The following is a 15,022-nucleotide window of genomic DNA, read 5'->3' on the forward strand; positions in this document are numbered from 1 at the left end:
TCCCGAAACGGGAAAAAAAACAAAGACCAATCTAAAGTAGCGACAATTTTCAACATTGCAAAGTCAACTCCGCCAATTCCCATCAAAGCTGTACCATCATCTAAAACTCCTACTACGCCCCAAGGTCCAGTTTGCCAAAACTCAACGAAGGAACAAGAGATAATTGAATTAGATAATTCCATCGCATCTACAGCCGACTCATCGAGAAACTTGTCACTTTCAGACTTAACAGTTCATTTAGACCACGAAGGAGTCTATGACTCACCAGATGACACTGACCAAAACCGAGAGCAGACGGCAAATACAGCAGAAAATACTGCCACTCAGGAGAAACTGAGAAAACCATCTACAATTACGACCATACCAGAATCTCAGAGCCCCACGGTCAATGTTTGTGAAGAAGCGGACAGTGCTCCTTTGGACCCACCAAAGAAAACTCAACAAAACGAGAACCAAACTTCAGAAAAAATTGAAATTCCTAGACAAAGGCAGAAGGCTAGTGAGGAACAAAACATGGCTAAATTGTGGACAGGTTTATCAACGGCTACGAGACTTTCCCAAGCACAAATTTTCAAGATGGAGCAATTGACGGCCGGGAAAAACTCTCTAATATTAAACAGAAAGACAATCCTCAAGATCTTAGCCAAAATACCAAAGCTGAAATCCTTGGATACGGCAGATCTGGTGTTGATCGAACCATATCACAGACATAAGAAGGCCAAAGCGTACCTCCACGTCACAAAGGCTGCAAGCATTGAGCTAAAACAAGACGTGATCCTCGCCTTAAAGGAAATGGGTTTTGCCCTTGAGGAAATCATAACACCAGTGTTATCCGAAAAAAGCATCCCTCAAGTAGATCGATGGAAAATCACCCTGACCATCGAATAAACACAGAAGTCCAGATCACAAAGAAAAGAGGTGAAATGTACAAGGGGGACGGGGACAGCCGGCGAGGGAGACTTCAACCAAAATAGTATGCAACAAATGAAAATGCAAACTACAAGAAACCAAAATATACAGAAAACATAAGAAAGAACGACAGATGGGAGAACAATCGAAGACACGGTTCCTCGACTGATCAAAGCACTGAGTGGTCCCATAACAAAAAACGTGAACCTTCGGGTCCATGGATATGGGTGAAAAAGGTGCTAAACCCAAATACTCAAACATAACAACGAAATGTCTCATCAACGTCGACTTGCAACATAGTTCCTAAAACTCTCCAAGACCTTAAATCAAAGGAAACATTGATGTGTTCATGGAATACGAGAGGCCACGAACATTTAACCAAATTAGACGCATTTGTTCTGGCACAGTTTGACATCATCTGCCTCCAGGAGACCTGCTTGATGGAACAACCAATGATCAACGGTTACGAAACCTGTATTTCTCCGGCAAGTAAGGGCATGTTTGGCAGACCATCATCTGGCCTCTTAACCGCAGTCAAACTTGGATCAGGCATTTCTATCAAAAAGAAAGTGACAGAATCCTACGGTATTTTGGCTCTACAAACAGAGTGGATCCACCCTGAAAAGCCATAACGAAAGAAAACAAAATCCAGCTTAGCCATCATAAACGTTTACTGGAATTCGCAAAAAACAACCAACACCGAGTTCTGTAATGCCGTCGCAGACACCTTAGATAAATTCACCATTGAATTGGCCACTGATCATATCCTCATTTGTTGAGACCTGAATGCTAGCTGTGAGCAATTCTTAACAAGCCCCCATCCGTCACCATCTTTATAACAATGTGTACTATAGTCAGACTTCATGGACTCCAGAAATTTCCACAACGTGGCAGTGCTGCGCGGACGTCTTCCAACGATTCCAACCTGGGAACGACTTGACACCTCAGCAACACTGGATTACATTTTCGTTTCACATTCTCTTCTATCGTCTATTGATTTTTATGAAGTCTACCGAACTAAAGCCAGCGACCACAACTTGCTGTCAATGACCTTTGGGTCAGTGAGCATTCCTAAAGAATTCTATCCTTTTGACTTAGAGGTATCACGTATCTCTTCCCGAATCCAACTTACAGCAGCAAACATCAAGGAGATCTCCCGGAAATTCGACAAGGCAGGCAAAACCATCACGTCCTCGCAAACCAGGCCAAACTACCTCCCGCTACTTGTGAAGTACAGGAAAAAGCAAAGAAACCAAAGCTCATCAAATGAAAACAGGACCCATGAATACGATGCGCAACTGGTGGTGAGAAGAAGAGAAGTCCGCAAACTGAGGCGTTTGGCTAGAGTCTCTGATAATAACAAGCAAAAAGAAATCGCCATAGCTGCCGCGAAATCATGTAGAACATGGCTGAAACATCATAAAGGGGCCATGTATCAGAACAACGCCGAAAAAATGCTTAAAACCTTGATGTCAAAAAACTCGAAAGATTTCTGGGCGCTGATTAAAAACAAAAGCAACGAGACAGCCAACCAACTATCAAATGTAATATCAGAATCGACTTGGATAACCTTCTTCACAGCCCAGTTCGCACCCTTGCCTGAAACTACTGAAATATACACATCTTCCACAGCGACAACATGGGCTGATCTCGCAGACCAAGAAGAGATTTTGGCCACAGTACTGAAATTGAAAACATCTAGGGCACCGGGCCCGGATGGCTTAACTAACATGGACCTAAAACAACATCCTCAGGAATGGTCCATTCTCATAACCAAAATTTTCAATCAATGCCAGGCAAAGAAACAAATCCCCAAAACATGGACAGAAGCACTGATAGTGCCCATCTTTAAAAAGGGAAACAGAGACAACCCAGTGAACTACCGGCCTATAGCCCTCTTAGATATTATGGGCAAGATCTTTGCAACTCTTCTCCTCACTAGATTTCATAGATGGGCAAGAACAGCTCCATGTCTGGACGAACTCCAAACAGGCTTTGTCAGAAACGCGAGTACAAGTATCAATATTATGATACTAAACATCATAAAAGAAAACGTGAAGAACGGCACGCCAAAAGTATTCATAGCGTTCGTAGATTTGACGCAAGCATTCGATAAAATCAGTCGACGGAAGCTTTGGTCAAAATTATCAAAATGGAACTGCCCGGGAGAAATCCTAGGACCGGTGATTTCTCTCCACACGGATACAAAGCTGAGAGTTCGTCTTAACAAACAAAGTTTGATGTCAGAGCAGTTTCCATCTGAACGAGGCGTGAAGCAGGGGTGTCCGCTCGCCCCGGCCCTCTTTATTGCATTTCTGGGCGATTATCAATACACCCAACCGGCGGTAAGAGCTTTTCCACCAAAGGTAGGAAATATTTCAATATCTAGACTACTCTACGCGGACAACTTAATCCTTATGGATCAGACCCAAATTGGGCTCCAGCGCCAATTTAACAACTTGGCCAAGTACATCGATAAAAATGATCTGGAAATAAACACCACCAAATCCAAAATTCTGATCATGGGGAAAAACCGATCGGCCGCAAGCAACAACGGACGCTGGTTTTTGAACAATAAGAAGATAGAAACTGTCACCAGTATAAAATACCTGGGAATAATGTTCAATGCTACACGCTCAGAAAAGGCTACCCACTTGGCCTTGTGGTCGAAAATAAAAACACTAACCGCCCAGACTAAACTTGTAGACCGGAAATATGGAAAATTTTCCCTACTGCCAGCGATACAATTCTACAAGCAAAAAGTGGTTCCATCGATAATCTACGCAATGGACGCAGCTCTAAACATCCAAGATACGATATGGCCAAAACTGGAAGGTTTTTTGTGGAAAGCAGTACTGGGCCTTCCAAAATCAACATCAATTTCAGCTATTAGGCGTGAACTGGGCCTTTTATCAATGAAAGCGTCTGTCAAGCAAAGTCAAATAAGACTCCTGCGCAAAATCATTTCTTCAGATGCTCTACCACTATTTAAAGCAATCCAGAAGGAACTTATTCAAGGACACTGCATTGCCCTGAATAAATGGGAGCAAGAACTAAAAAAAGAAATCTGGCTGATCTGGCCTGCACGCCAGAGGACTTAATGCACAATCCTGGCAAGATAAAGAGAAAAATAGCTCAGGAGGACTGGATTCAAACATGTGAGGTAACGATGGCAAATAAGTTACTTGCTCACCTACCGCCGACAACAAACAAGCTCAACATACCTTTTGAATTATTGTATAACATTTTCCGAGAAAAGGCTACAGAAAATTTTCATGAAAATGAGATTTAATCTAATGCTAACTCAGGAAATCAAAGCCATTCTGACAAAATCCCTCTCTAAAACATGCAGATTATGCCCAGAGACTCAAGAGGTGGAAACTGTAAAACACTTACTTCTAAATTGTGCAAAAACAGCATATCTGCGAGAAGCTTTCCTGCTACCTTTAATGTACACTGCGGCACTTCGAGAGGAAGACACATGGTGGTGTCGCCTGGTTGCAGGCGAAAAGACAAAATGGTCAACTGCGGCAGTAAAGATGCTGGAGGCTGCACTCAAACTAGCAATAGAGAGTGATAGCTCACTCAGTATCACCTAACAAGGTATCTCCTACCCTGTCTGGCATCTCTTCTTATGTTCCACTGTGTTTTTCTCATTTCCACTTTGTCTTCGTGCAACGGTTTTTCTTCTCCTCCACTATGTGAGATATGAGATGTGATTTCTTGTAAAAATCAAATGTTGTTTTGATTATAGACAAGTAAATAAAAAAAATAAAAAAATACATGCTTTGATCCTTAGGCAGCTTAGAAAAGATACTTTCTAGGAGGGTAAAATATTTGCCAATCAACGGAAAGTTAAGAAAAACAGGAAAGGGCACCTAATTAACAAGTGGCTAGTTCAGTTACTAACGAGGCGCCACCATCAGTGAATCCAGCACTGAGGATTAAAACACGACTTGCGCGACTCAGAGGGACACTTAAATGAGCATACAATGAACAATTTCCTCAAAGAGCTTAACTTCGAACCATTGTCAGCGGTGGAACAGAGCTTGACAGCACAAGGTGAGGAGAAGGTGGCAGAGAGAGAGGCAAGGTGGCAACATAATGTTAGCTTGTTTGCACGTATAGCGCTTTACACTGCTGCAAGTCCATTGCATAGCGCTGCGATGAGGAAAGATGTATTTCTTTCAGTCTCAACGCAGTTCAAAGTGGGAAGGCAGCCTCATCAATGGAACTCTTGAGACTTGATTGGAGGGGCTGGGACAGGTAGGCGTCGGAATTGGAGGGGGAAGTCTGGATCCTGAAGGTGAATGCTGCAAATACAGCTCAGAAGGTTAGGTGACTGCTGCCATGTTGCGGCATTCTTCTGAAGCCTATAACTTAAACGTGAAAGTTCAGACGTGAAATGGCGGTGGCAGGATTAAGCCTCCCCTGCTTTCATCTTGCTGGATGATTAAATGTTACTCTGGGAGGGGAAGGGGAGGGGGGGTGTGAGGGGTCTTTTTACTGACTCCAATTTCCAAAAAATCGAAAACGACAGCAGCTATAAGAGAACTCGCTCTAATGCTGTAGCTGTGCTCTGAGAAGAAATGAACATGCCCTGTGAAAAAACGCTGGCTGCAGGTGGATGGGAATAGATCAACCACGGATTCAAGGAAATTATTGAAGTTTGTGATAGGGAGTGGGTGCAACGAATTTCTCCCCTCCTTTAATATTGAACATACGTCATTGGTTTGGCCATTTTCAGTAATGGTCGGAATGTTTGTCCATGGCACGCGTCTCTGATAGCTTTTTCGATTTGGCGTTTGTTGTTTGTTGGTATTTTGCCAAAATGTGGCCAATACAGCAAAAATACAGATGTTTTAACATGGTGGTTCTGCTGCTATCCACCAGCTCTGCTACCAATATGAGGGTCTGCTTTCTCCCGATCGAAATATAAATTGGGTCAATCCCGACATACGCGCACTGCCAGTTTCCCTAGGTGCACACACACACACGCACGCACACACGCTCTGTACGTCATCAAGGTGCTCAGGTTGCAAACTCATTTCTTTTCTCAGTGGCAGTGCCTTTCATGTGCATGATGGGACATTTCCAACTCAAAGAGCTTGCAAAGAACCAGTTAACTTGCAAATCTCTGCTAGTTAAAGTGGGCAACACAAAACACGTATGTAAATATGTGTTTATATCCATGGTCTACTATCTTGACATGCAAAAAATAAAGTTGCTTTAAGTCACTAATCAAATGTTTTCAACATCTCGAATAACAACCTGGAGGTTGTTTATACACAACTTCTTGAATGTCTTAAATCACAGAAAATTCAGTGGGGTTAAAGAGATTTTTCAGGTTGACATCTTGCATTCTGGGACTTATAGTTTACCATTCAGGATGTGAAAATTAAAGCCACAATGATAGTCTTTTGGCTTAACATGTTGCTCTAAGGATATACATGTTGTCATGTGGCTTTACTATACAATTTAAGTAAACTCTGTGAGGTATTATTTCTGTAAACCTTGAAATCTAACAGTTTGAGCTAGTTTGTGATCCTGTATGGTCACCCCCTTCTAGACGCCCATATCTGCCGCCATCTGTCCGACCGTCCAACTCCCTCCTTTTTAGATGCAGCCAGAGTAACACTAGTTCCTTTTTTCCACTTCCACCACTGGATGCAGGAAACTAAAATTGAGTCAGGAAACTAAAATGGAGTCATCGAGTGCAAATATATTTTGAGTTGCAATCCTCACCCCCGGCACCTGGTTTGAAAGATCCAATCTGTTGAAACTTCTGCTCTGTTCAATCTTGCATTTCTTTTATGACATTTGGGCATAGTTGTTTTTGTAAAGATCCCACCTGCTTTTAAGACACGATTTGTTTGTTCTTTGGTCAATTATGGTATTTCACATTGTAAAAAATAAGATTTCGACACTGGGAGCTTCAACTGAATCCTACTTTAGAGGGCTTTCTGAGAGTGTCGGGCTGAGTGGGCATGACTGAGTGATTAAACATGACCGACTGTGTGCCTGAGTGAGCATGAATGTGTTTTTAATCAGTGACTTGGTGTAACCAATTGTGACGATTACAGAGTAAGCATGACTGTCCAGCCAAGCGCTTGTATCTGAATTACTGGGATTGTGTAGGAGTGACTGACTGACTGTGACTAATATTAAGTTACTGACTGAATGTGACTGGTGTGACTGCATGAGTGGCAGGGTGATTGGGGTGACTCTCAGACTGGCAGACTGAGTGAGTGAGAAGTGAGTGGCTGACTGACTAAGTGACGGGGTGAATGGTTGGTTGACAGAGTGAGTGGGTTAGTGAGTGACTGGTTGGCTGGAAATGTTACAAAGCCTGCAACTAGCCCAAGCAAGGGCTATATCTGACATATTGGGCCTCATAATAACCCAGGCGGGACGGGGTTAACGGCGCCGGTAAAGGTGCCGCCGCAGTCAACCCTGTCCCGCCTGATTACGAGGTCCCCTCGCGGGACCCGGTCTGCACGTCTGGTTTTACCAGATGTTCAGAGCGGGTCCTGCGAGGGGAGGAGGGAGCAAAGAACAGGCCGCTCATAATCAGCACGTTGTTTGCTCCCTCGCCCATTCCCATTCAGCCCTATGGGGGCTGAAATGTGAATGGGGAAGGTCCGGGTTCCTAGACAGAGGAATTACCGGGCCCTCCGAACTGGACCCAGACACGATTTCGGCGGCAGCCATGCCGCCAATACCGGCATGGCTACTGCCGAGGTCGTAATGAGGCCCATTGTCTTTTTCCCCCAGCAGATGCAAATGGTGCTCTTGGTGAAAGCTGCCAGCGCAGATTTATCTTCTTGGTGTTTACGAACTCTCGTGGCCAGGACGGATAAAGAAAATGAGAGTGAACTCTTGGGAGGAAGTAGTCTGCTACTCCAATGCAAACATGCTACCTTTTAAGAATGGCATCTCAAGTTAGTATTTCTTTTAAAATGTGTTTTTATTTATGTACACGTTGTTGGGAGATATTGTATGTATGGGGGTGTAAGAAGAGTTGTGGCAGTTGGGGGAGAAGAGGAGTGGGACAGTTGTGGTAGAAGGGAATTTGGTCACTGGTCGCAGCACTCGCTATTCACCTCAAATCATGTCTCAATGCAAACTAGCTGAAGCTTGCCATACCAGTTCTAAATATAGTGGCTGAAGGCAGACCTGGTTAACACATTTTTATTACAACAGCAGTGGGTTTAAAACTCCAATTAAGTCATTAACTCTAAGAAGACTGCTTTGAAAAAACACTGGCAGGCCCTTGCGTGGGGCGGTGTGTGCATGGTGGGCTCATTTCCCCTGGGGGGTTGGCCCCATGTCAGAGGTGAATACTAGCTTTTTGTAAGCATGGTGTTCAACAAATGTGAATATCCAGATAAAATGAAACCATTTGTGTCAAACTAGAAGCCATCATAGGTAGTGAGTTTTATTTTTTGCTGACTTTCATTGCCCAGTAAGAAGTGACATTTGTTGCTTTTAGAATGTGCAATATTAATATTTGTGCTACTATTTCAGTGTACTGGGATCAAATGGATTTGCATCAGAAGCTGGCCATCGGACACTGCCTGGAACTGGCTCTTCAGTGGAAAAAGAGGGGGACCGGAACCACAGAGTGCTTTAATCTGATACCAGTCCTGATCCGGCAACAGCATCAGAAGTAAGCACCCCTTGAGTAAAAATGAAAGTTGGTTGAGCCCCCTATTAACATAAATGCTGTATTTTCTCAGTCAATATGCAAATGAAATCTTAGTCTGCTCCTGCCTCATCTCTCCCCTCTTCCCCTGGCATTCCTGTGAAGAAATAAATCTTGGGGTCGATACCCTTATAAAATGTGCAATAACTATATGCTTAAGCCTACAGCGCTATCATTCTATGTATTGTGCTTACAAAACAGTTTCACCAAAGCACAATACAACGTGAATAAATAACCGGTTAGGCAGAAAACTAGAAAAGCAGTAAGGTATTGAAATCTGAACAATCTTGATATAGATTTTCAGTTTCGGGAAATCTAATCATTTTTCATTTCTTACGTGCACAGAGGAAAATTCTTCGTGTTACAGACTTCATGGTGAGCCCTGTTAAACCAAGGGAGATTGTGATGACCGCAAAAAAAGAGGGACAAGCAACTTGGCATGCTACCTGCTGAACAAACTGCTGGACATTGAATGTAGCAAAATGGCTGAAAAGGGAAGATTAACATTGGATTCGACAAGAACCTATAAAAAGGTACATAATGTCATTCAGAACATGCATGTTTAATACATTTATATGGAGATTGTACAGTGCAAATTGTCCAGGCACATCTTCAGCAAAGTTATAATGCTTGTTGAGCACCTCCTTTCAAGATCTGCCTGTTGGTTAGATGTTTTTTGCTAGCTCTTTTCAAGCTATTTCTACAGAATTCTTCCTTTTTGTATTTCAGAATTGATCCGTTAAAGCAGCGGAAATGGTCTTCGCAGAACTCTCTGCTGTTGAGTACTCAAAAGCACAGCCAAACAAAATTGTGATCTACTGACTGAAGCAGAAAGCACCTGACTTGTCTTTTTGTATGCAAGTCTAGTCTCAATTTAAGGAATGCAAAAATGTGTCTTGTTTTTCAAAACATTTAGGTTATTGCATTATAAAATTCTACCTGGGCTAGTTCCCTTGCTCCCTGGGCTTATTCTGTCCCCGCCCGCAGGCCCGCTTGCTCCCTGCATTGTGGCTGGGTCCCCTCCACCCCCTTGCTACCTTGCATGGCTGTGTGCCCTCCCCTCTCAGACTCTCTTGCTCCATGGGCCGGTATCCCTTCCCTTTGCGTCCTGGGCTGGGTCTATGTCTTCCCTCTCCTCTGTTCCCAAGGCTAATCAAGGGCCGACCCACCACTTGCTTGATCCCTTGGATGGGTTTGAATCACCATCTCCTTTAATATCTGGGCTGTGCCCCCACCTCTGCCTTCCTCCCTGGGATGGGACGTGCCCCCATCTCCCTGGTCTGGGTCTGTGCCCCCCTCCCTCATTGTTCCGTATGCTGTTTCTGGCTCATCATCTGACTCCCCTGATCCCTGGACTCACCCCTGGACTCACCCTAGGTCCCAACCACAATCCCTTGCTCCCCGAGCTTGCTCTTGTTCCCCATTTGACACACTAGCTTGTTCTGGGTCCCTAACAAACTTCCTTACTTGCTGGGCTGTGTCTGGGTACCCATCTGTCTCCCTGCGCTGGTTCCGGGTCCCTCCTTTACCCTTGCTCCCTGGGCTTGCCCTGAGTCTCAATTTGTCTCATTGACTGATTCTGGCTCCCCACCTGACTTCCTTTCAAGCTATGCTGAGTCTGGGTATCTGCTTCACAATTTCTCTGTGAGCTTGGTCCATACCTGACTTCTTGCTTACTGGGTTATCCGGGTTTGATTCCCTGGGTGGTATTGTTTTTTTTAAATCCATGCATGTGCACAAATTGTAATGTACCCAGTTCTGGGATTGCTACAGTCGTGCTTCTGTATATGTACACGGTTTCAGGTTGAACCTCATTGTGCCTCTTTTAATAAATGCAATTGAATAAAAAGCAGGTGTTAAGTTCTTTTAAAAAAATAGATAATATCCCATTAGCCTTGTTAGACTGTCGTATCATTTTACCCAAATGACGACTAAGACCCAATGAGTGTAATGCCTCTAGGAGGGTTTCTTTTCAGGGTTATAGTTAACATAATTTTGGGATTTTTATAGGATTGCCTTGGGTTTGCATTGCTTTTGGATTTTTATAGGATTGTTTTGGGATTACATTGCTTCTACCAGGAAGGACTTCTAATTAACATATTTCGGGTGCATTAAGCCAAAAGGAAGCCACTGCTTGGGTTTATTTGAAGATTGTATATTTTAGTGCAGTGCTTTGTAATTGTGGGAGTTTATTGGGGGTGAGGCCATGTTAGCTAGAGGTGAGAATTGAAATGAGGGAGTTTACAGGTTGGTTTGTGACATGGGGGGATTTATAGTTTTGTGCACTAAATCAGCAAACGACATTTGGGTGCTCTAGCATAGAAGGCAAAGATGGAAAGTGACGGCTGCAAAATTCCCTAGAGATTTTCCAGTACATTATACATAAGTCTAACTAGAGTCATTCTAAAGTAATGCCACCAATCTTACTCAAAAGGGATACATCCTGGGGTAATCCAACCCCTTTTCCTAAATCATTTGGAAGCATCTTGAACTCATTAAACTCACCATGGAGTGGTCTGCAATATTCACAATTCAAAACCCATACTAAAGTTATCATGGGACCATCCTGGAGTAATCCCCACCCATCCTGAAGTTGTCATGAGGTCATCCTGAAGTTGTCATGAGGTCATCCTAGAGTCATCCTTGAGTAAGCAGAAGTCATCCGGGAGTAATCCCAACTCATCCTGAAGTTGTCATGGAGTCATCCTGGTGTAATCCCAACTCATCCTGAAGTTGTCATTGAGCCATCCTAGAGTAATCAGAAGTCATTTGGGAGTAATCCCCACTCATCTTGAAGTTGTCATGGAGTCATCCTGGAGTAATCCAACATCATCACTGGAAGTAATCCAAACTCATCCTGGAGTAGTTTCTGTGAAAACTCTAGAGTCATCCATCTCATTAAATATTTTGGCCTGTACGCATACTTCAGGATGATCTTCCTGAACTATCCATGGATGACTCTAGAATGGAGTCATCGGATGACTCCAGAATGATTCCAGGATGATCTTCCTTTTTGACTAGGGCTAACACACTGCTATGCACACGTGGCCATTCCTGTAGCTACTTCGGACAATGCGCTGTGGCGCATATGTTCAGAGTAAGCAGAGATCACCAACTGGAAAGGTAAAAGTACATACCTTTGCAAGAGACAAAGAGACACAATGCCAGCGGCACCAAACCTCAAGCAGTAGGTGCTTTGCACGGAGTTGACACATGACCCTTCCACATTAGTCCAGTGCCCCAAGTCTGTACACACTGATCTTTTGCGTATGGCATGGCACCTTGCTGAGGGTGGGTGGAGAGAGTTGAGAGCAGATAGTTACACCATTTTACTGTTCCTGTTCCTGGATTTCAATTCAGCTGATTATTACTATTTTTTTTGTAAAAGCAAAGGCACTGTTGCTTGTCAAGGTGCTTAGACCGTAGGCATTCTGGTTCATGGAAGGACAATCTCCAGACCTCAAGTGAGTTCATATACTGCAGCTCATGGCCTACCAACGCACACAGCTAATTGCTGCTCCAAGCAGCCCCATATTATATATGTTTCTGTGCTACTATCCTTATTAACAGAAAATAGCAATAGCTTAAATATGTAAAGAACAATTCATAAAGTCATTGGCACAGGTGAGATACAAACCCAAGATCTAAAGCTGTTCTCCTTTCTAGGAGAGAGCTTCCCAACCGTTTTTCAGCCCATACTGTAACCTTGAAGTCATTGGAAGTGCATATGAGCCTCAACACTGCTGGGCAACGCATCATATGTCACGTCACCATGTGCCACGCGCAACCAAAACCTTGGACATAGTCAGCACGGTTTCCATCTATCACCACGACATGGAGAAAGGAAGATAGCAGAGAGGAGCCGTTCATTACTCATTATGCCTATCAGTAAAGGGGGAAAAAGAAAGAATTCAAGCAGCGGTCACCCCCTCAATGAAAAGGTCTCACGTATGGGGTCAAAGGGTGCATTGCGGGTCTTCCAATGCTGATGACAGGCATTGTACACAGACATGGGAATATTCACAAACATCAGGCAGGCATTTCCCTTTGAATGACCGAGTGGGTTTTTCTGTGACTGGTGAGAGAATGGTTTGCACATGCCACACGATATTAATTCGAATGTTCTCTGTGCTTTAAGATGGCACTACACCCATACAAGCTGGTTCCAGACCCACTGCCGTCGCACGGGTTAGGATGAACCCTTGCAACCATGGAGCATTAATGACATCTGCTTTGATTTTGAATGTTTTTACTCCACGAAAAAAACACATATTGCTCCATCTTCAACAGGGCTTGCATCTTTCGTGTCTTGTCCAGCAGGTTTCCGATAGACCCAGAACACCCTGAGCTGTTCTGTTATGGAGGGACAGGGTGCTTAGTGGCTGGCTCTCATTAAGGTCGAACTGCAGGGTGTTGTACCCCCTTAAGGGGTGTTATGGCCGATGGATCAACAGACAAGAAACCAATAATGAGGAATTGCCGCTTTTTTAAGGAGAATGGCCGACCAGTCCATCCTTCCTTGCCTTAGTCTCTGCTAACTGGTGGACTAGTATAAGGCACTCTCAGTCTTTGGGATCTATGTGCCCCTGGTCTTCTTTCTTTCCTTGGCTGAGTGGCTACTCTCTTGTGTGTGCCAGGATGCTGTTCACCTTTGGGCAAGCTCTACCAGTTTCCTGCTTATAAAATGTTGTGCTAGACCCCTCAAGGCCTAGGAATAGAAAGGTGCAGGCCCTGGAATGCTGTTTGCATACTCTGCCACACACTTCATTGCGCTGGGGTTAAAAGGACCCTACCTGTTGGTTGTTTCTTCACTTTGATACTCCTTCATTCCCCTAGTCTCGCTTGCACACTCCTCTTTCCTTACTTTCCACTTTCTACCTCAAGCCCCTGCAGCAATCAGGCCCTTTTAACCTCCTCTTAAACTCACAACTCTTATCACCTCCTGCTCCCCTTCCTCACTCTGGATCGCTTTGCCCCTCTCAAAATGTTTCTTTTGCTCCTTCCTCTTGCTTCTCCTCATCTGATTTATCTCCCTTCAAAACCTCCCCTCCAAACTTTGAAAGTCTTAATCCCTTCTCCACCCCGTCCACTCTTTTCCAATCCCCTCCATTCTTGTCCCATTACATGTCTTTCAAACTCCTACACCCTTACGATATCTTGCTCCTCATTCTCTCTCTGTGCAACTCTTTCCAAATTTTTCTTGCCCACCTCCTCCTTGCAGTCTCTATACCATACTTCCCACCCTCTCCATGTAATATCTCTTCTTCGATCCCCCATTCTCCTCCTGCTTCATTGGCTTTACTCTTCTTCTCCTCCTGCCCACCCTTCTGCTGCTGACTCTGCTCTCCCAACTTCCTCTAAATTGCCACATTCTTCTTGCATTGACTGGATCCATCTTCATCCACACCCAGTGTAAGCTGTCAGGACTCTGTATACCATGGTGGCCTGCCCAAGATACAGTCCAGGACATAGCTTCCTATTATATTTGCATGAAACAAACCCCAGATGAGTCGAACTCGGGGTTCGCCCACAGAATATCCCCACCTGGAGGCAAACCAGCCCTGAGCCTACCTTGACATCCACACCGTGAAGCTTTATCATAGCCCACCTCAGCCATGAGCTGATCTTTGCACAGATCTAACCATAGTGTAACCAGCCCTGACCCCAGTCCTGGAGCCCAGCCTTGCCAGGAACACAGCCGCCCTCAGAAGCCCAACCTGTCCGCAGCCCGGCCCATATCTGCTGCCAAGGCTTTGCTGTATGCCATGCATGTGCCAATCCCTCCCTGCCCCCGGGGACCAGCCAAGCCATTAGTCTCAATGCAGTTGTTCTTGCATCCCTTCCTCCTTAACATGGCTCATGTGAAAGAAATTATCTTTAAAAGTCGATGAGCAGATGAATGTTACTGAACTTTCACCTTCTGTATCTATATGCCAGTAAATTTTATAAAACGTCTCAGGACACTGAAGCTTGCATGCTTTAACCCATTGCATAAACGATCATTGAGATGTTTTTCGTACAAGTCCTACCTGCTGCCTGGGCCTGCTTGACTGACAATTCTAAAATCAATACCAGCCTAATTCCTCATTTTTTTCCTTGGGCTGATTTTATTAGCCAGCCATCGCTGGATCCAAATTAACATAAAATAAATGTTTATCAGAAAGTGAGAGCGGGAGAGAGTGATGCATGTTTCGATCTTTCAGCAAAATACATTTCCGGCATTGTAAGAGCCAGTCAGATTTTCTGAAAGGAATTCAGTCACGGTCGCTGTCGGCCATACTGGACATAATGCATTCCATGTAGGTATGATTGGCTGGAGCCCTCCTGGATATCTGCTCACATTGGATGGATCTCATTGCAATAAGTGGAGCAGCCACTACCTGCCACTCGGTGTGGGATGAATGGCAT

This window comes from Ambystoma mexicanum, chromosome 2p (genome assembly GCF_040938575.1).
Source record: "Ambystoma mexicanum isolate Mex_15411 chromosome 2p, UKY_AmexF1_1, whole genome shotgun sequence".
NCBI lineage: Eukaryota > Metazoa > Chordata > Amphibia > Caudata > Ambystomatidae > Ambystoma > Ambystoma mexicanum.